Source organism: Gorilla gorilla, chromosome 6 (assembly GCF_029281585.2).
Source record: "Gorilla gorilla gorilla isolate KB3781 chromosome 6, NHGRI_mGorGor1-v2.1_pri, whole genome shotgun sequence".
Classification (NCBI taxonomy): Eukaryota; Metazoa; Chordata; class Mammalia; order Primates; family Hominidae; genus Gorilla; species Gorilla gorilla.
The window spans coordinates 66,239,010-66,261,273 of record NC_073230.2 but is presented as its reverse complement, the minus strand read 5'-3'; positions in this window follow the sequence as shown (position 1 = coordinate 66,261,273).

Sequence of the window (22,264 nt, the reverse complement as noted above, 5' to 3'; positions counted from 1 at the left end):
AATGCACACATCACAAAGCAGTTTCTCAGATAGCTTCCTTCTAGTTTTTATGCTGGGATATTTTATTTTTCACCATTGACCTCAATGAGCTCAAAAATGGCTATTTCCAGAATGGACAAACACAGTGTTTCCAAAATCCAGAATCAAAAGAAAGGTTTAACTCTGTGAGATGAATGCACACGTCACAAAGCAGCTTCTCCAAAAGCTTCTTTCTAGCTTTTATCTGAAGATATTTTCTTTTTCACCATAGTCCTCAATGCACTCCCAAATATCCCTTTGCAGATTCTACAAGAAAAGTGTTTCTATACTGCTGAATGAAAAGAAGGGTTTAACTCTGTGAGATGAATGCACACATCACAAAGTGGTTTCTCAGATACCTTGTTTCTTGTATTTATCCTGGGATAATTGCTTTTTTGCCATTGACCACAATGAGCTCCCAAATGTCCATTTGCAAAATGGACAAAAACACTGTTTTAAACCCCTGAATGAAAGGAAAGTTTTAATTCTGACAGATGAATGCACACATAGCAAAGCGGTTTTGCAGACAGCTTCCTTCTAGTATTTATTCTGGGATATTATTTTTTGCCATTGCCCTTAATGAGCTCTCAAATGTCCATTCGCAGAATGGACATAAACTGTGCTCCCAAACTGCTGAATCTAAATAAAGTTTTAACTTTTCGAGATGAATGCACACATCACAAAGCAGTTTCTCAGAAAGATTCTTTCTAGTTTTTATCTAAAGATATTTTTTCACAGTAGATCTCAATGCACTTCCAAATAGCCCTTCACAGAATCTACAAAATCAGTGTTTCCAAACTGCTGAATGAAAAGAAATGTTTAAATTTGTGTGATGAATGCACACATCACAAAACCATTTCTCAGATAGTTTCATTCTAATTTTTACACTGGGATATTCTCTTTTTCACCACTGGCCTCAATGAGCTCCAAAATGTTCATTTGCAGAATGGACAAAAACAGTGTTTCCAAACTGCTGAATCAAAAGAAAGATTTCAGTCTGCGAGATGAATACACACATCACAAAGCAGTTTCTCAAAAAGTTTCTTTCTAGTTTTAATCTGAAGATACTTACTTTTACCCCTTAGGCCTCAATGTGCTCTCAAATATCAATTTGCAGATTCTACAAAAACAGTGTTTCCAAACTGCTGTATGAAAATAAAGGTTTCACTCTGTGAGTTGAAAGCACACATCACAAAGTGGTTTCTCAGATAGCTTCCTTCTAGTTTTCATCCTTGGATATTTGCTTTTTTGCCATTGGTCTCAATGATCTCCCAAATATCTATTCGCAGAATGCAGAAAAAAAGTGTTTTGAAAGTGCTAAATCAAAAGTAAGGTTTAACTCTGTGAGGTGAATGCACACATCACAAAGCAGTTTCTCAGAGAGCTTCTTTCTACTTTTTATCTGAAGATATTTTCTTTTTCACATAGGCCTCAATGCGCTCCCAAATATCCCTTCACACATTCTACAACAAAAGTGTTTCCAAACTGCTGTATTACAAGAAAGGTATAAGACTGTGAGATGAATGGACACATCACAAAGCAGTTTTTCAGTTGGTTTCTTTGTAGATTTTATCCTGGGTTATTCACCTTTTTGTCATTGTCCTTGAAAAGTTCCCGAATGTCCTTTCTCTGAATAGGCCAAAGAATATTTCCAAACTGCTGAATCAAAACAAATCTTAAACTCTGTGAGGTGAATGCACACATCACAAACCGGTTTCTCAGATAGCTTTCTCCTACTTTTTATCCTGGGATATTCACTTTTTCTTCATTGGCCTCAATGAGCTCCAAAATGTCTGTTTGAAGAATGAACTAAAACAGCTTATCCAAACTCTGAATGAAAAGGAAGATTTATCTCTGTGAGATGAATGCACACATCACAAAGTGGTTTGTCACGTAGCTTCTTTATAGATTTTATCCTGGGATATTCTCTTTTTTGCCATTGGCCTCAATGAGCTCTCAAATGTCCATTCACAGAATGGACAAACAGTGTTTCTCAACTGCTGAATGAAAAAGAAGATTTAAATCTGTGAGGTGAATGCACACATCACAAAACAGTTTCTCAGACAGCTTCCTTCCAGTTTTTATCCTGTTACTTTCTCTTTTTCACCCTTGGCCTCAATGAGCTAAAATCATCCACACATAGAATGGATAAAAACAGTGTTCTCAAACTGCTGAATCAAAAGAAAGGTTTAACTCTGTGAGATGAATGCACAAATCAAAAAGCTGTTTCTCCGATAGCTTCCTTCTAGTGAATATCCTGTAATGTTCACTTTTTTTGTCATTTGCCTCTGTGCACTCCAATATAACCTTTCACAGATTCTCCAAAAACAGTGTTTCCAAACTACTGAATGAAAAGAGTTTTAACTCTGTGAAATGAATGCACACATCATAAAGCAGTTCCTCAGATAGCTTCTTTCTACTTTTCATCCTGGGATACTTGCTTTTTCACCATTGGCCTCAATGATCTCCCAAATCTCCATTCACAGAATAGACAGAAATAGTGTTTCCAAACTGCTGAATCAAAAGAAAAGTTTAACTCTGTGAGATGAATACACACAACATGAAGCAGTTTCTCAGATAGTTTCCTTCCTGTTTTTATCTGGGAATATTCACTATTTCACTATTGGCCTCAGTGAGCTCCCAAATGTCCATCCACAGAATGGACAAAAAAAGGGTTTCCGAACTGTGGAATCAAAAGAAAGGTTTTACTCTGCAAGATGAATGCAAACATTACAAGTTAGTTTGGCAGATAGCTTTCTTCTAGTTTTTATCTTGTGATATTCACTTTTTCACTTTTGGCCTCAATGAGCTCTCAAAAATCCATTCTCTGAGTGGACAAAAACAGTGTTTCCAAAATGCTGAATCAAAAGAAAGGGTTAACTGTGTGAGATGAATGGACACATAAAAAACCGGTTTTTCAGTTAGCTTTCTTCTAGTTTTTATCCTGGGATATTGGCATTTTCACCATTGGCCTCAATGAGCTCCCAAATATCCATTCGCAGAATGGACAAAAACAGTGTTTCCAAACTGGTGAATCAAAAGAAAGGCTTAACTCTGTGATATGAATGCACACATCACAAAGCAATTTCTCAGGAACCTTCTTTATAGTTTATATCTGAAGATATTTTCTTTTTCACCACAGGCCTTTTTACACTTCCAAATATCCCTTGACAGATTCTACAATAACAGTGTTTCTGGACTGCAGAATGTAAAGAAAGGTTTCAGTCTGTGAGATGAATGTGCACATCACAATGTAGTTTCTCAGATAGTTTCATGCTGGTATTTATCCTGCAATATACACTTTTCCCCCATTGGCCTCAATGAGCTCAAAAATGTCCATTTGCTGAATTGAAAAAAACAGTGTATCCAAACAACTGAATCAAAAGAAAGTTTTATTTCTGTAAGATGAATGCACACATCACAAAGCAGCTTCACAGAAAGCTTCTTTCTAGCTTTTATCTGAAGTTATTTTATTTTTCACCTTATGCCTCAATGTGCTCCCAAATATCTCTTCTCAGATTCAACAAAAACAGTCTTTCCAAACTGCTTAAAGAAAATACAGCTTTAACTCTGCCAGATGAATGCACACTTTGTAAAGCGGTTTGTCAGATAGCTTAATTGTAGTTTTTTCCTGGGATATTCCCTTTTTACTGTTGGAGTCAGTGAGCTCCAAAATGTCCATTCACAGAATGGACAAAAGCAGTGTTTCCAAATTGCTGAATCAAAACAAAGTTTAACTCTGTGAGATAAATGCCCACTTCACAAAGAAGTTTTTAAGAAAGCTCCTTTCTAGTTTTTATCTGAAGATATTTTCTTTTTCACCATAGCCTAAAAGCACTCCCAAATATCCCTTCACAGATTCTACAAAAAAACAGTTTTTCCAAAGGGCTGAATGAAATAAAAGGTTTCAGTCTGTGAGATGAGTACACACATCACAAAGCGATTTCTCAGATAGGTTCCTTCCAGTTTTTAATCCTGGGATTTTCACTTTTCACTATTGGCTTCAATCAGCTCCCAAATATCCATTCACAGAATGGACAGAAACAGTGCTTACAAACTGCTGAATCAAAAGAAATGTTTAAATCCATGAAATGAATGCACACTTCACAAACAATTTCTCAGATAGCTTCCTTCTATTTTGTACTGAGTGTATTCATTTTGTTGAGTTTAACCTCAATGAGCTCCCAAATGTCCATTGGTCAAATGGACAAAAACAGTGTTTCCAAACTGCTGATTCAAAAAAATAGTTTACGTCTATGAGATGAATTCACACATCAAAAAGCAGTTTCTCAGATAGCTTACTTCTAGTTTTTATCATGGGGTATTCCCTTATTCACCATTGGCCTCAATGAACTCCCAAATGTCCATTCTCAGAATGGACAAAAACAGTGCTTCCAAAGTACTGAATCAAAAGAAAGTTTTAAAACTCTGAGATGAATATGCACAACACTTAGCAGTTTCTCAGAAAGCTTCTTTCTAGTTTTTATCCTAAAATATTTTCTTTATCACCATAGGCCTCAATGCACTCCCATATATGCTGAAGGAAAAGAAACGTTTAACTCTGTGAGATAAATACAGATATCACAGAGTGGTTTCTCAGATAATTTCTTTCTAGTTTTCATCTGGGGTTATTTCTTTTTTGCCATTTTCCTCAATGAGCTTCCAAATGTCATTTCACAGAATGGACAAAAAGAGTGTATCCAAACTGCTCAATCAAAAGAAAGATTTGGAAAAACTGTTTTTGTACAATCTGCAAAGGGATATTTGGGAGCACATTGAGTACTGTGGTGAAAAATAAAATACCTTCATATAACAACTAGAAAGAAGCTTTCTGAGAACGTCCTTTGTGATGTGTGCCTTCATGTCACAGAAATAAACCTTTCTATTGATTCAGAAGTTTGGAAACACACTTATTGTCCATTCTGTGAATGGACATTTGGTAGCACATTGAGGCCAATGGTGAAAAAGTGAATTTCCCATGATAAAATCTAGAAGGAACTATCTGAGAATCCGCTTTGTGATGTGTGCATTTATCTCACATAGTTAAACTTTTAATTTCATTCAGCAGTTGGGAAACTCTGTTTTTGTAGAATCTGCAAAGGGATATTTGGGAGTGCATCAGGGCTTATGGGGTAAAAGAAAATATCTTTAGATAAAAACCAGTAAGAAGATTTCTGAGAAACACCTTTGTACTGTGCCCATTCATCTCACAGAGTTAAACCATTTTTATTAATTCTGGAGTTTGGAAAGACTATTTTTGTCCATTCTGCAAATGGACATTTTGGAGCTCATTGAGGTCTGTGACAGAAAAGGGAATATCCCGGGATAAAAAATAGAAAAAGTTATCTGAGAAACCACTTTGTGATGTGTGCATTAATCTCACAGAATTAAGCCTTTCTTTTGATTCAGCAGTTTGGAAACAATGTTTTTCTCCATTCTGTGAATGGACATTTGGTAGCTTATTGAGGCCAATGGCGAAAAGGCAAATATTCCAGGATATTCGCTAGAAGGAAGATATCTCAGAAACCACTTTTTGATGTGTGCATTCATCTTGCAGAGTTAAACCTTTCTTTTGATTCAGCAGTTTGAGAACACTGTTTTTATCAATTCTGTGAATTGATGTTTTTAGCTCATTGAGGCCAAGGGCAAAAAACAGAATATAACAGGATATAAAGTGGAAGGAATCTATCTGAGAAACCACTTGGTGATGTGTGCATTTATCTCACAGAGTTAAACTTTTCTATTTTTTCAACAGTTTGGAAACACTGTTTTTGTAGAATCTGAAAAACGAAATTTGGGAGCACACTGAGGACTATAGCAAAAAAGAAAATATCTTCACATAAAAACTAGAAAGAAGCATCCTGAGAAACTGCTTTGTGATGTGTGCATTCATCTCACAGAGTTAAAACTGTGCTTAGATTCAGCAGTTTTTAAACAGTGTTTTGGTAGAATCTGTGAGGGAATGTTTTGCTGAGAATTGAGGACTTTTATGAAAAAGATAATATCTTCAGATAAACACTATAAAGAAGCTTTCTGAGAAACTGCTTTGTGATGTGTGCATTTATCTCACAGAGCTAAACCTTTCTTTTCATTCAGCAGTTGGAAAACTCTGTTTTTGTAGAATATGCAAAGAGATATTTGGGAGTGTTTTTAGCCCTATGGTGAAAAAGGAAATATCTTCAGATAAAAACTAGAAAGAAGCATTTGAGAAACCGCTTAGTGATATGTCCACTCATCTTACAGAGTTAAAGGTTTCCTATTTTTTTTTCAGGAGTTTGGAAACACTGTTTTTGTCCATTCTTCAGATGGACATTTGGTAGCTCACTGAGGCCTGGCAAACAAAATATCCCAGGATAAAAACTAGAAGGAAGCTATATGAGAAGCCACTATGGGATGTGTGCATTCACCTTGGAGAGTTAAACCTTTCTTTTCATTCAGCAGTTTGGAAACCCTGTTTCTGTAGAATCTACAAAGGGATGTTGGGAGCACATTGAGGGTTATGGTAAAAAACAAAATATCTTCAGATTAAAACTAGAAAGAAGCTTTCTGATAAGCTACTTTCTGATGTATGCATTCATCTCACAGAGTTAAAATTTTCTATTGATTCAGCAGTTTGGAAGCACTGTTTTCGACCATTCTGCAAATGGACGATTCGGAGCTTATTTAGGCCAATGGTGAAATAGTGAATATTACAGAATAAAACCTGGAAGTAAGCTCTCTGAGAACCTGCTTCATGTTGTGTGCATTCATCTCACAAAGTTAAATATTTCTTTTCATTCAGCAGATAGGAAACACTGTTTTTGTAGAATCTGTGAAGGGATATTTGGGATCACAGTGAGGCCTATGGTGAGAAAGAAAATACCTTCAGATGAAACCCAGAAAGAAGCTTTCTGAGAAACTGTTTTCTGTTGTGTGTATTCATCTCAGAGATTTAAAACTTTCCTTTGATTCAGCAGTTTGGAAACTCTGTTTTTGTCCATTCTGTGAATGTACTTTTTGGAGCTCATTGAAACCAATGGCTAAAAAGCTAAAGTCCCCAGATAAAAACTAAAAAATAGCTATCTGAGAAACTGTTCTCTAATGAGTGCATTCATCTCAGGGTGTTAAACCATTTTTTTGATTCAGCAGTTTGGAAACACTGTTTTTGTCCATTCTGTGAACACATATTTTGGATCTCATTGAAGCCAATGGCAAAATAGCAAAAATTCCAGACAAAAACTGGAAAGAAACAATCTGAGAAACTGCTTTGTGATGTGAGCATTCATGTCACAGTGTTAAACCTTTCTTTTGATTCAGCAGTCTGGAAACACTGTTTTTCTCCATTGTGCATATGGGCATTTGGGAACTCTTACAGGCTAATGGCAAAAAAGCCAATATCCCAGGATAAAAAGTAGAAGAAAGCCATCGGAGAGACCACGATGTGATGTGTGCATTCATCTCACAGAGTTAAATTTTACTTTTCATTCAGCAGGTTGGAAACACAGTTTTTGTCGAATCTGAGAAAGGATATTTGGGAGAACACTCAGGCCTATTTTGAAAAAGAAAATGTCTTCAGATAAAAACCAGAAAGAAGCTTTCTAAGAAACCGCCTTTTGATGTGTGCATTCAAGTCACAGAGTTAAACATTCCTTTTGATTCAGCAGTTTGGAAAAACTGTTTTTGTCCATTCTGTGAATGGAAAATTGGGAACTCATTGAAGCCAATGGCCAAAAAAAAAAAAAAAAATCTCCCAGGATAAAAAATAGAAGGAAGCTAGCTGATAATCCATTTTGTCATTTGTGGATTCACCTCACAGAGTTAAACCTTTCAATTCTTTCAGCAGTTTGGAAACACTGTCTTTAAAGATATTTTAAAGTGGATATTTAGGAGCTCATTGATTCCAATGGCAAAAAAGAGAATATCCCAGGGTATCCTTTCTACCTAGTTTTTATCAGAGGATATTCACTTTTTTGCCATTGGCTTCATTGAACTCACAAATAGCCATTTGCAGAATGGACAAAAACAGTGTTTCCAACTTGTTGAATCAAAAAAATTATTAACTCTGGGCATGAATGTATACATCACAAAACAGTTGTTTTAAACACTTCTTTCTAGTTTTCATGTGAACATATTTTCTTTTTCACCATTGGCCTCAATGTGCTCCCAAATATTCCTTCTTAGATTCTACAAAAACAGTGTTTCCACACTACTGAATGAAAAGAAAAGTTTAAGTCTGCAAGATGAATGCACACATCACAAAGCTTTTCTCAGATAAATTCATTCTTGTTTTATTCCTGGGTTATTTGTTTTTTCCCCATTGGCCTCAAAGAGCTCCCTAATATCCATTTGCAGAGTGGACAAAAACGGATTTCCAAACTGCTGAATCAAAAGCATGTTTTAACTCTGAACATGAATGTACACATCATGAAGCAGTTTCTTTGAATTCTTCTTTCTAATGGTTATCTGAAGATATTTTCTTTTTCACAATAGACCTCAATGTGCTCTCAAATATCTCTTCTCAGAGTCTACAAAAACTTTGTATCCAAACTGCTGCATGAGAAGAAAGGTTTAACTCTGCCAGATGAATGCACACATCACAAGGCGGTTTCTCAGATAGCTCTCTTCTAGTTTTTATCCTGAGATATTCACTTTTTCACCACTGGCCTCAATGAGCTCCCAAATGTGTATTTACAGAATGGACAAAAACGGTGATTACAAACTGCTAAATCAAAACGAAGATTTAACACTGTGAGATGAATGCACACATCACAAAGTAGTTTCTCAGATAGATTCCTTCTAGTTTTTATCCTGGGATATATGCCTTTTCACCAAGTGTCTCATTAAGCTCCCAAATCTCCATTTGCAGAATGGACAAAAATGGTGTTTCCAAACTGTTGATTCAAAACAATTGTTTAACTCTGTTAGATGAATGCACACATCACAAAGAAATTTCACAGAAAGCTTCATTCTAGTTTTATCTGAAGATATTTTCTTTTTTAACATAAGCCTCAATGAGCTCTCAAATATCCCCTTGCAGTTTCTCCAAAAACAGTGTTTCAAAACTGCCGTATCAAAAGAAAGTTTTAACTTTGTGACATGAATGCACACAACACAAAGCAGTTTCTCAGAATGCTTCTTTTTATTTTTTATGTGAAAATATTTTCTGTTTCACCATAAGCCTCAATGCACTCCCAAATATCCCTTTGCAGATTCTACATTAACAGTTTTTCAAAACTGCTGGATGAAAAGAAAGGTTTAACTCTGTGAGAATAATGCTCACAACACAATGCGTTTTCTCAGAAAGCTTCCTTCTGGTTTTTATTCTAGGATATTTCCTTTTGCCATTGGCCTGAGAGAGAGATATATGCATGTCACACAAAGTGGTTTCTCAGAGAGCTTCCCTCTAGTTTTTATCCTGGAATATTCACTTTTTCACCATTGGCCTCAATGAGCTCCCAGGAATATCCCAGGAATGTCCCAGGATAAAAACTAGAAGGAAGCTATCAGAGAAACAGCTTTGTGATGTGTGCATTCACCTCACAGAGTTAAAACTTTCTTTTCATTCAGCAGTTTGGAAACACTGCTTATGGAGAATCTGTGAGGGGAAATTTGGGAGCCCATTGATGCCTCTGGTGAAAAAGAAATTATCTTCAGATAAAAACGAGAAAGAAGCTTCCTGAAAAACTGCTTTGTGTTGTGTGGATTCATCTCACAGAGTTATACCTTTCTTTTGACTGGGCAATCTAGAAAAACTGTTTTTGTCCATTCTGTGAGTAGATATTTGGGAGCTCATTGAGGCCAATGGTGAAAAAGTGAATATCCTGGGAGAAAAACTGGAAGGAAGCTATCTGAGAAAGTGCTTTGTGATGTGTGCATCCATCTCACAGAGTTAAACTTTTCTTTTGACTCAGCAGTTTGGAAACGCTGTGTTTGTTCATTCTGTGAATGGATATTTAGGAGCTCATTGAGGCCACTGGCAAAAAAGGGAATATACCAGGATAAAAACTCGAATGAGGCTATCTGAGAAACCACTTTGTAATGTGTGCATTCAACACAGAGAGTTAAACCTTTCTTTTCATTCAGCAGTTTGGAAACCCTGTTTTTGTAGAATCTGCGAATGGATATTTGGGAGCCCATTGAGGCCTATGGTGAACAAGAAAATATCTTCAGATAAAAACTAGAAAGAGACATTCTGAGAAACAGCTTTGTTTTGTGTGCATTCATCTCACAGAGTTAAACATTTACTTTGATTCAGCAGTTTGGAAATCCTGCTTTTGTAGAATCTACCAAGAGATACTTTGGAGCACATAGAAGACTATGGTGAAAAAGAATATATCTTCATATAAAACTAGAAAGAAACTTTCTGAGAAACTGTTTTGTGATGCAGCCATTCATCTCAGAGAGTTAAACTTTTCTTTTGTGTGAGTAGTTTGGAAACCTGTTTTTGTCCAATCATCAAATGTACATTTGAGAGCTCATTAAGGGTAATGGTGAAAAAGCAAATATGCCAGGATAAAAACTAGAAGGATGATATTTGAGAAACTGCTTTGTGATGTGTGCATTCATCTCACAGAGTAAACCTTTCTTTTGACTGAGCAGTTTGGAAACACTGTTTTTGTCCATTCTGCGAATGGACATTTGGGAGCTCATTGAGGTCAATGGCACAAAAGTGAATATCCCAGGATAAAAACTGGAAGGAAGCTATCTGAGAAACTACTGTGTGATGTGTGCATTAATCTTCCCGTGTTAAACCTTTCTTTTGATTCAGCTGTTTGGAAACACCGTTTTTGTGGTTCTTCAAATGGATATTTGGGAGCTCATTGAGGCCAATGGCTAAAATGCAAATATCCCAGGAAAAAAAACTGGAAGGAAATTATCTGAGAATCTGCTGTACGACGGGTAAATTCATCTCACAGAGGTAAACCTTTCATTTCATTTTGAAGTTTTGAAATGCTATTTTTGTAGAATCTGTGAAGGGATATTTGGGAGCACTTTCAGGCCAATGGTGAAAATGAAAATATCATCAGATAAAAGCTCTAAAGAAATTTTCTGAGAAAATGCTTTGTGGTATGCACATTCATCTCACAGAGCTAAAACTTTGTTTTGATTCAGCAGTTTAGAAACACTGTTTTTCTCCATTCTGCAAATGGACAGTTGGGAGCTCATTGAGGCCAATGGCTAAAAAAGTAAATGTCACAGGATAATAACTAGAAGGAAGCTATTTGAGAAACTTCTTTGTGATGTATACATTCACCTCACAGAGTTAAATCTTTCTTTTCATTCAGCATTTTGGAACAATGTTTCTGTAGAGTCTGCGAAGAGATATTTGGGAGCACATTGATGCCTATGGAGAAAAAGAAAATATCTCCAGATAATATCTAGAAAGAGGCTTTCTGAGGAACTGCTTTGTGATGTGTGCATTCAACTCACAGAGTTAAACCTTTCTTTTGATTCAGCTGTTTGGAGACACTGTTTTTCTCCATTCTGTGAAGGGACATTTGGGAGCTCATTGAGAGCAGTGGCAAAAAACAGAATATCCCACGATAAAAACAGGAGGGAAACTTTCTGAGAAACTGCTTTGTGATGTCTCCATTCATCTCACAGAGTTAAACCTTTCTTTTGATTCAGGAGTTTTGAAATACTGTTTTTCTCCATTCTGTGAATGAACATTTAGGAGCTCTTTGAGGCCCAGGGTGAAAAAGAGAATATCCCAGGATAAAAACAGGAGGGAACTTTCTGAGAAACTGTTGTGTGATGCATGCATTCACCACACAGAGTTAAACTTTTCTTTTCCTTCAGCAGTTTGGAAATATTGTTTTTGTAGGAACTGCAAAAAAAATATTTGGGTGCATATTGAGGCCTATGGTGAAAAAGAAAATATCTTCAGATAAAATCTAAGAAGAAGCTTTCTGAGAAACTGCTTTGTGATGTGTGCATTCATCTCACAGAGTTAAACCTTTCTTTTGATTCAGCAGTTTGGAAGCACCGTTATTATCCATTCTGCAAATGGACATTTGGGAGCTCATTGAGGCCAATGGCAAAAAAATAAATGTCGCAGATTAACTAGAAGGAAGCTATTTGAGAAATCGCTTTGTGATATATGCATTCACTCACAGGGTTAAATTTTTCTTTTCATTCAGCATTTTGGAAACATATTTTTGTAGAGTCTTCGAAGAGATATTTGGGAGCACGTTGATGCCTATGGAGAAAAAGAAAATACCTTCAGATAAAATCTAGAAAGAGGCTTTCTGAGAACCTGCTTTGTGATGTGTGCATTCATCTCACAGACTTAAACCTTTCTTTTGAATCAGCTGTTTGCAAACACTGTTTTTTTTTCATTCTGCAAATGGACATTTTGGAGCTCTTTGAGGCCAATGGTGAAAAAGAGAACATCCCAGGATAAAAACCAGAAGGAAGCAATCAGAGAAACAGCTTTGTGATGTGTGCATTCATTTCACAGATTTAAACGTTTCTTTTGATTCAGCAGTTTGGAAACACTGTTTTTTTCCCCTTCTGCAAATGGACGTTTGGGAGCTCATTGTGGCTAATGATGAAAAAGCAAATATCCCATGATAAAAACTTCAGAGAAGCTATCTCAGAAACTGCTTTGTGATGTGCACATTTGTCTCAGAGTTTTAATCATTACTTTTGATCAACTTTTTGGGAAACACTGTTTTTGTACATTCTGCCAATGGACATTTGGGAGATCGTTGAGGCCAGTGGTGTAGAAGAAAAATCTTCAAATGAAAACTAGAAAGAAGGTTTCAGAGAAACTGTTTTGTGATGTCTCCATTCATCTCACAGAGTTAAACATCTGTTTTGATTCAGGAGTTTTGGAGCACTGTTTTTCTCCATTCTGTGAAGGGACACTTGGGAGATCATTGAGGCCAGTGGCAAAAAAGAGAATATCCCAGGATAAAAACAGGAGGGAAGCTTTCTGAGAAACAGTTATGTGATGTGTGCATTCACATCAGAGAGTTAAACTTTTCTTTTCATTCAGCAGCTTCGAAATATTGTTTTTGTAGGAACTGCAAAAAAAAAATTTGAGTGCACCAGAAGGAAGCAATCTGAGAAACAGCTTTATGAGGTGTTCATTTACCTCCCATATTTAAATCTGTCTTTTAATTCAGTGGTTTGGAAACATTGTTTCTGTCCCTTCTGTGAATGGACATTTGGGAGCTCAATGAAGCCAATGGCAAAAAAGTGAATGTCCCAGGTTAAAAATGAGAAAGAAGCAAACTGAGAAATCACTTTGCAATGTGTGCATTCATCTCACAGAGTTAAACCTTTCTTTTGATTCAGCAGTTTGGAAATACTGTTTTAGTCCACTGTGAAAATAAACATTTTGGAGATCATTGAGGCCAAGGTAGAAAAAGGGAATATCCCAGGATAAAAACTAGAAGGAAGCTATCTGGGAAACCTCTTTGAGATGTGTGCTTTCATCTTGCTGACTTAAACATGTCTTTTGTTTGAGTAGTTTGCAAACACTCTTTTTGTCCATTCTACAAATAGACTTTTGGAACTCCTTGAGGCCAATGGCAAAAAAGGACTACCTAAGGATAAAAACTAGAAGGAAGCTATGTGAGAAATTGCATTGTGATGTGTACATTCATCTGGCAGATTTAAACATTTCTTTTCATTCACTGTCTGGAAACTGTTTGTGCAGGAGCTGCTAAGGGATATTTGAAAGCACATTGAAGCCTATGGCGAAAAAGAAAATAACTTCAATTAATAATAAGACAGAAGCTTGCTGAGTAAGTGCTTTATTATATGTGCAGTCATCTCATAGAGGTAAACCTTTATTTTGAATGAGTAGTTTGGAAACACTGTCTTTGCAGAATCTGAGAAGGAAAGATAACATTGAGGCATATGGAAGAAAATGAAATATCTTAAGATACAAACTAGAAAGAAGTTTTCTGAGAAACTGTTTTGTGGTGTGTGCATTCATCTCATAGAGTTAAACCTTTCTTTTGGATGAGCAGTTTGGAAACACTGTCTTTGCAGAATCTGGGAAGGGAAGAGGACATTGAGGCATAGGGAGGAAAAGGAAATATCTTAAGATACAAACTAGAAAGAATTTTTCTGAGAAACTTTTTTGTGGTGTGTGCATTCATCTCATAGAGCTAAACCTTTCTTTTGAATAAGCAGTTTGGAAACACTGTTTTTGTAGAATCTGCAAAGGGATATTTGGGAGCACATTGAGGCCTATGGTGAAAAAGGAAATATCTTCATATACAAAGTAGAAACTTTCTGAGAAACTGCTTGATGACGTGTGCATTCATCTCAAATAGTTAAAACTTTCTTTTGATTGAGCAGTTTGGAAACATTATTTTTATAGAATATGCTAAGAGATATTTGGGAGCCCATTGAGTTTTATGTTGGAAAAGGGAATATCTTCACATAAAAACTAGAAAGAAGTTTTCTGAGAAACTGCTTTGTGATGAGCGCATTCATCTCACAGAGTTAAACATTCCTTTTGATTGAGCAGTTTGGAAAAACTGTTTTTCTAGTATCTGCAAGGGGATATTTGGGAGATATTGAGTCTTATGATGAAAAAGGAAATATCTCCACATAAAAAGTGGAAAGAAACATTCTGAGAAACTCCTTTGTGATGTGTGCATTCATCTCATAGAGTTAAACCATTCTTCTGATTGAGAAGTATGGAAACACGATTTTGGTGAATCTGCCAAGGGATATTTAGGAGTGCATGGAGGCCTATGGTGAAAAAGGAAATATCTTCACATAAAAACTAGAAGAAGCTTTCTGAGAAACTGCCTTGTATTGTGTGCATTCATCTCACAGAGGTAACTTTCGTTTTGATTGAGCCGTTTGGAAGCACTATTTTTGCAGGATCTGAAAAGGGAAATTCAGAGCCATTGAGTATTATGGTGAAAAAGGAAATATCTTCACATAAAAAAAATTCTGAAGAACTGCTTTGAGATGTGTGCCTTCATTAGACAGAGTTAAAACTTTCTTTTGATTGAGAAGTTTGGGAACACTGTTTGTGTAGAAACTGCAAAGGGATATTTTGGAGTACATTGAGGCCTATGATGAAAGAAGACGTATCTTCAAATATAAACTAAACAGAAACTTTCTGAGAAACTGCTTTCCAGTGAGTGGATTCATCTCACAGAGTTAAACCTTTCTTTTGATTGAGGAATTTGAAATCACGGTTTTTGTAGAGTCTACAAAAGGAAACGTGGAGTGCATTGGAGCCTGTGGTGAAAAAGAAAATATCTTCAGATACAAACTAGAAGGAAGCTTTCTGAGAAACAGCTTTGTGATATGTGTATTTATCTCATTGAGGTAAACTTTTCTTTGCATAGAACGGTTTGGAAACACTGTTTTTGTAGAATCTGTGAAGGGATATTTGGGAGCCCATTGAGCCTTGTGGCAAAAAATAAAGTATCTTCAGATACAAACTAGAAAGAAGCTTTCTGAGAAACTGTTTTGTAATGAGAATATTCATCTCACAGAGTGAAACCTTCCTTTTGATTGAGCAGTTTGGAAACTCTGTTTTTGTAGAATATGCAAAAATGATATTTCTTTTTTCATTGAGCAGTTTTGAAATACCATTTTTGTAGAATCTGTGGAGGGATATTTGGGAGTGCATTGAGTCCATCATTGATAAAGGAAATATGTTCACATAAAAACTGGAAAGAAGCTTTCTGACAAACTGCTTTAAGATGTGTGCATTCATCTCATAGAGTTAAACTTTTCTTTGACAGAGAGGTTTGGAAACACTGCTTTGGTAGAAACTGTGAAGGGATATTTGTGCTTTGAGGCCTATGGTGAAAAAAGAAATATCTTCACATAAAAACTAGAAAGAAGCATTCTGAGAATCTGCTTTGTGATGTGTTCATTCACTTCATTAAGTTAAACCTTTCTTTTGATTGAGCACTTTAGAAACACTGTTTTTGTAGAAACTGTGAAGGCATATTTGGGAGCGCATTGAGTCCTACAGTGATAAACAGAATATATTCACTTAAAAACTGGAAAGATGATTGCTTAGAAACTGCTTTTTCAAGTGTGCATTCATCTCACAGTGTTAAACTTTCCTTTTGACTGAACAGTTTGGAAACTGTTTTTATAGAATCTGTGAAGGGATATTGGGAACAATTTGAGGCCAATGGTGAAAAAGGAAATAGCTTCACATAAAAACTAGAAAGAAGCTTTCTGAGAAACTTCTTTGTGATGTGTGCGTTCATCTCACAGAGCTGAATCTTACTTTTGATTGAGCAGTTTGGAAACACTTTTTGTAGAATCAGTGAAGGGATATTTGGGATTACATAGTTGCCTATGTTGAAAAAGTAAATAACTTCAGTTACAAACAAGAAAGAAGCTTTCTCTGAGACTGCTTTTTATGTGTGTATTCATCTCTTATAGATAAATATTTCCTTTCATTGAGCAGTTTGGCAACACTGTTTTTGTAGAATCTATGAAGGGATATTTCTTTGCACTTTGAGCACTATGATGAAAAAGTGAATATCTTCAGTTATAAACTAAAAATAAGCGTTCTGGGAAACTGCTTTGTGATCAGTGCATTCATCTCACAGAGTTAAACCTTGCTTTTGATTGAGAAGTTTGGAAACACTGTTTTTGTCAAATCTGCAAAAGGATATTTGGAGCACATTGAGTCCTATGGTGAAAAAGGAAATATCGTCTCATAAAAATCAGAAAGAAGCTTTCTGAGAAACTGCTTTGTGATGTGTGCATTCATCTCACAGAGTTAAACCTTTCTTTTTTTGAGCAACTTGGAAAGACTGTTTTCATAGAATCTGCAAAGGGATAATTTGGAGCCCATTGTGTCTTTTTTTTATTATACTTTAAGTTTTAGGGTACATGTGCACATTGTGCAGGTTAGTTACATATGTATACATGTGCCATGCTGGTGCACTGCACCCACTAACTCATCATCTAGCATTAGGTATATCTCCCAGTGCTATCCCTCCCCCTCCCCCCACCCCACCACAGTCCCCAGAGTGTGATATTCCCCTTCCTGTGTCCATGTGATCTCATTGTTCAATTCCCACCTATGATTGAGCATATGCTGTGTTTTTTTTTTGTTCTTGCGATAGTTTACTGAGAATGATGGTTTCCAATTTCATCCATGTCCCTACAAAGGACATGAACTCATCATTTGTGTCTTATGTTGAAAAAGGAAATATCTTCACCTAAAAACTAGAAAGAAACTTTCTGACAACCTGCTTTGTGATGTATGCATTCATCAGATGGAGTTCAACCTTTACTTCGATTGAGCAGTTTGGAAAAACTATTTTGTAGAATCTGCAAGGCAATATTTGGGAGCAATTGAGTCTTATGGTGAAAAAGGAAATATCTCCACATCCAATCAAAAAGAAGCTTTCTGAGAAACTGCTTCGTGATGTATGCATTCATCTTATAGAGTTAAAGCTTTATTTTGATTGAGCAATTTGGAAACAGTGTTTTTGCAGATTCCACCAAAGGATATTCGTGAGTGCCTGGAGGCATACGGTGAAAAAGGAAATATTTTCAGATACAAACTAGAAAGAAGCTTTCTCTGAAACTGCTGTGTGAGGTATGCATTCATGTCACAGAGTTAAAACTTTCTTTTGATTGAGCAGTTTGTAAACACCATTTCTGTAGAATCTGTGAAGGGCTATTGTGTTGAGCTTTGAGGCCTATGGTGAAACAGAAAATATATTCATATATAAACAAAAAAGAAACTTTCTGAGAAACTGCTTTGTGATGTCTGCATTCATCTCTTAGAGTTAAAGCTTTATTTTGATTGAGCAGTATGGAAACACTGTTTTTGTAAAATCTGAGGAGGGATATTTGGGAGTATATTGGGGCCAATGGTGAAAAAGGAAATGTCTTCAGAAAGAAACTTGAAGGAAGCTTTCACTGAAACTGCTTTGTGATGTGTGCATTCATCTCACAGAGGTAAACTTTTATTTAGATTCAGCAGTTTGGAAACAGTGTTATGGTAAAATCTGTGTGGGTTTATTTGGTTTTTCTTTGAGGCCTACTGTGAAGAAGGAAATATTTTCAGGCATAAATTAGAAAGAAACTTTCTGAAAAATTGCTTTCCGATGTATGCATGAATCTCACAGAGTTAAACCTTCCTTTTGATGGAAAAATTTGGAAACAAATTATTTTTAGAATCTGCAAAAGTATACTTGGGAGTGCATTGGGACCTATGGTGAAAAAGGAATTATCTTCTCATAAAAACTCGAAAGAAGCTTTGTGACAAACTGCTTTGTGATGAGTGCATTCATCTCCCAGAGTTAAACCCTCGTGTTGATTGTGCAATTAGGAAACGTGTTTTTGTAGGATCTGCCAAAGGATCTTTGGAGCACAATGAGGCCAATGGTGAAAAAGAAAATATCTTCACATAAAAACTAGAAAGCAAGTATCTGAGAAACTGCTTTGTGATGTGTAGATTCATCTCATAGAGTTAAACCTTTCTTTTGATTGAGCAGTATGGAAACACTGTTTCTTTAGAATCTGCAAAGAGACACTTGGGAGTGCATTGAGACCTATGGTGAAAAAGGAAATATCTTCAAACACAAATTAGAAAGAAGCTTTCTCTGAAACTGCTTTGGATGTGTGCATACATCTCTCATAGGTAAACCTATCTTTTGATTGAGCAGCTTGGAAACACTGTTTTTGTTTAATCTGCAGAGGGATATTTGGGAGCACATTAAGGCTTACTGTGAAAAAGGAAATATCTTCAGATACAAACTAGAAAGAAACTTTCTGAGAAACTTCTTTGTGAGGTATGCATTCATATCACAGAGTTAAACCTTCCTTTTGATTGAGCAATTTGGAAACTTTTTTTTTTTTAGAATCTGCAAAAGGATATTTGGGAGTGCTTTGAGGCCAATGGTGAAAAATGAAATATCTTCACATACAAACTAGAAAGAAGCATTCTGAGAAACTGCTTTGTGATGTGTGCATTCTTCTCACAATGATAAACCATTCTTTTGATTGAGCAGATTGGACACACCGTTTTTGTACAAACTGTGAAGGCATATTTGGGAGTACATTGAGTCCCATGTTAATAATGAAAATATATTCACAAAGAAAATGGAAAGAAGTTTTCTGAGAAACTATTTGTGATGTGTGCATTCATCTCACAGATTTAAAACTTTCTTCTGATTGAACAATTTGGAAACACTGTTTTTTTCAGAATCTGCAAAAGGACATTTGGGAGCACCTTGAGGCCAATGGAGAAAAAGGAAATATCTTCACATAAACAACTAGAAAGAAGCATTCTGACAAACTACGTAGTGATGTGTGCATTCATCTCACAGAGTTAAACCTTTCTTTACACAGAGCAGTTTTGGAAAACAGTTTATGTAGTATCTGTGAGGAGATATTTTGGAACGTTTTGAGGCCCATGGTGAAAAAGAAAATATCTTCAGATACAAATTAGAAAGAAGCTTTCTCTGAAACTGCTCTGTGATGTGCAGTTCATCTCACAGAGTTAAACGTTTCTTTTGATTGAGCAGTTTGGAAACACTGTTTTTGTAGAATCTGCAAAGGGATATTTGGGAGTGCATTGAGCCCTATGGTGAGAAAGGAAATACCTTAGGATACAAACTAGAAAGAAACTCACTGAGAAACTGCTTTGTGATGTGTGCTTTCATCTCACAGAATTAAACCTTCCTTTTGATTGAGCAATTTGGAAACACTTTTTTTTTGAAACTGCAAAATGATATTTGGGAGCTCATTGAGGCTAATTGTGAAGAAGGAAATACCTTCACATAAAAACTAGAAAGATGTTTTCTGAGAAACTGTATTGTGATGTGTGAATATCTCCAGATACAAACTAGAAAGAAGCTTTCTCTGAAACTACTATGTGATGTGTGCATTCATCTCACAGAGTTAAACCTTTCTTTTGATTGATCCTTTTGGAAACACTGCTTTTGTAGAATCTGCGAAGGAATATTTGTTTGTGCTTTGAAGTCTATGGTGAAAAAGGAAATATCTTCAGAGATAAACAAAAAAGAAGCTTTCTGAGAAACTACTTTGTGATGTTTTCTTTTACCTCATAAAGTTTAACCTTTCTTTTGATTGAGTAGTAAGGATACACTGTTTTTGTAGAATCTGCGAAGGGATATTTGAGAGTGCATTGAGGCCTATGGTGAATAAGGAAATATCTTCAGATACAAAATAGAAAGAAGCTTTCACCGAAACTGCTTTGTGATGTCCGCATTCATCTCACAGAGTTAAACCTTTTTTTTAAGTGAGCAGTTCAGAAACACCGTTTTGGTAGAATCTGCGAGGGTTTTTTTTTTCCACTTTAAGGACTATTTTGCAAAAGGAAATATCTTCACATAAAAACTGGAAACAAGCTTTCTGAGAAACTGGTTTATGATTAGTGCATTCATCTCAAAGAGTTAAAGCTTCCTGTTGATTAAGCAGTTAGGAAACATTGTTTTTGTAGAATGTGCAGAAGGATATTTGGAGCCCATTGAGGTCAATGGTGAAAAAGCAAATATCTTCACATGAAAACTAGAAAGAAGCTTTCTGAGAAACTTCTTTGTGATGTGTGCATTCATCTCATGCATTTAAAGCTTTCTTTTGATTGAGCATATTGGAAACACTGTTTTCACAGACTCTGTGAAGGCATATTTGGGAGCGCATTCAGTTCTATGGTGATAAAGAAATTATGGGGGAGGGATAATATTAGGAGATATACCTAATGCTAAATGATGAGTTAATGGGTGCAGCACACCAACATGGCACATGTATACATATGTAACAAACCTGCACATCGTGCACATGTGACCTAAATCTTAAAGTATAATAATAATAAAATAAAAATTAAAAAAAGAAATTATGTTCGTATAAAAAAGAGAAAGAAGCTTTCTGAGTAACTGCTTTGTGATGTGTGCATTCATCTCACAGAGTTAAATCTTTCTTTTGATTGAGCAGTTTGGAAACTCTGTTTTTGTAGAATCTGCAAAGGGATATTTTGTTTTGCTTTGAGGCCTGTTGTGAAAAAGGAAATATCTTCAGATATAAATTAAAAGAATTTTACTGAGAAAGTGCTTGTGATGAGTGCATTCATTCCACAGAGTTAAACCTTACTTTTGATTGAGCAGTTTGGAAACACTGTTTTTGTAGAATCTGCAGAAAGATATTTGGAGTACTTTGAGGCCTATTGTGGAAAATAAAATATCTTCACATAAAAATAAGAAATAAGCTTTCTGAAAAACTGCTTTGTGGTGTGTGAATTCATCTCATAGAGTTAAATTTCTCTTTTTATTGAGAGTTTTGTGATCACTGTTTTTACAGAATCTGAGAAGGGATATTTAGGAGCGCATTGAGGCCCATGGTGATAAAGGAAATATCTTCATATACAAACTACAAATGAGCTTTCTCTGAAACTGCTTTATGAGGGGTGCATTCATCTCAAAGAGTTAAAACTTTCTTTTGATTGAGCAGTTTGGAAACATTGTTTTTGAAGAAACTGTAAAGGGATATTTGGGAGCAGATTTAGGTCTATGGTGAAAAATGATATATCTTCAGATATAAACTAAAAACAGGCTTTATGAGATGCTGCTTTGTGATGAGTGCATTCATCTCACAGAGTTAAAACTTCTTTTTGATTGAGCAATTTGTAAACACTGGTTTTGTAGCATCTGCAAAAGGATCTTTGGAGCCCATTGAGGCCAATGGTGAAAAAGAATATATCTTCATATAAAAACTAGAAAGCAGCTTTCTTAGAAACTGCTTTGTGTTGTGTGCATTCATCTCATAGAATTAAACCTTTATTTTGATCGAGCAGTATGGAAACACTTTTTTTTTTTACAAACTTTGAAGGGATATTTGGGAGCACAATGAGGCATGTGGTGAAAAGGAAATAATTCCACATAAAAACTAATAAAGAAGCTTTCTGAGAAACTGCTTTGAGATGTGTGCATTCATCTCACAGAGATAAAACTTTCTTTTGATGTAGCACCTTGGAAATACTGTTTTTGTAGAAACTGCGAAGGGATATTTGGGAATGCATAGAGTCCCATGGTGATAAAGGAAATATGTTCAAATAAGAACTTGAAAGATATTTTCTGAAGAAACCGTTTGTGAAGAGTGCATGCATCTCACAGAATTAAACGTTTCTTTTGCTTGAGCAATTTGGAAACACCTGTTTTGTAGAATCTGCAAAATATATTTGTAGTGCATTGAGACCTATGGTGGAAAAGGAAATATCTTCACATAAAATCTAGAAAGAAGCTTTCTGACAGACTGCTTTGTGATGTGTGCATTCGTCTTATAG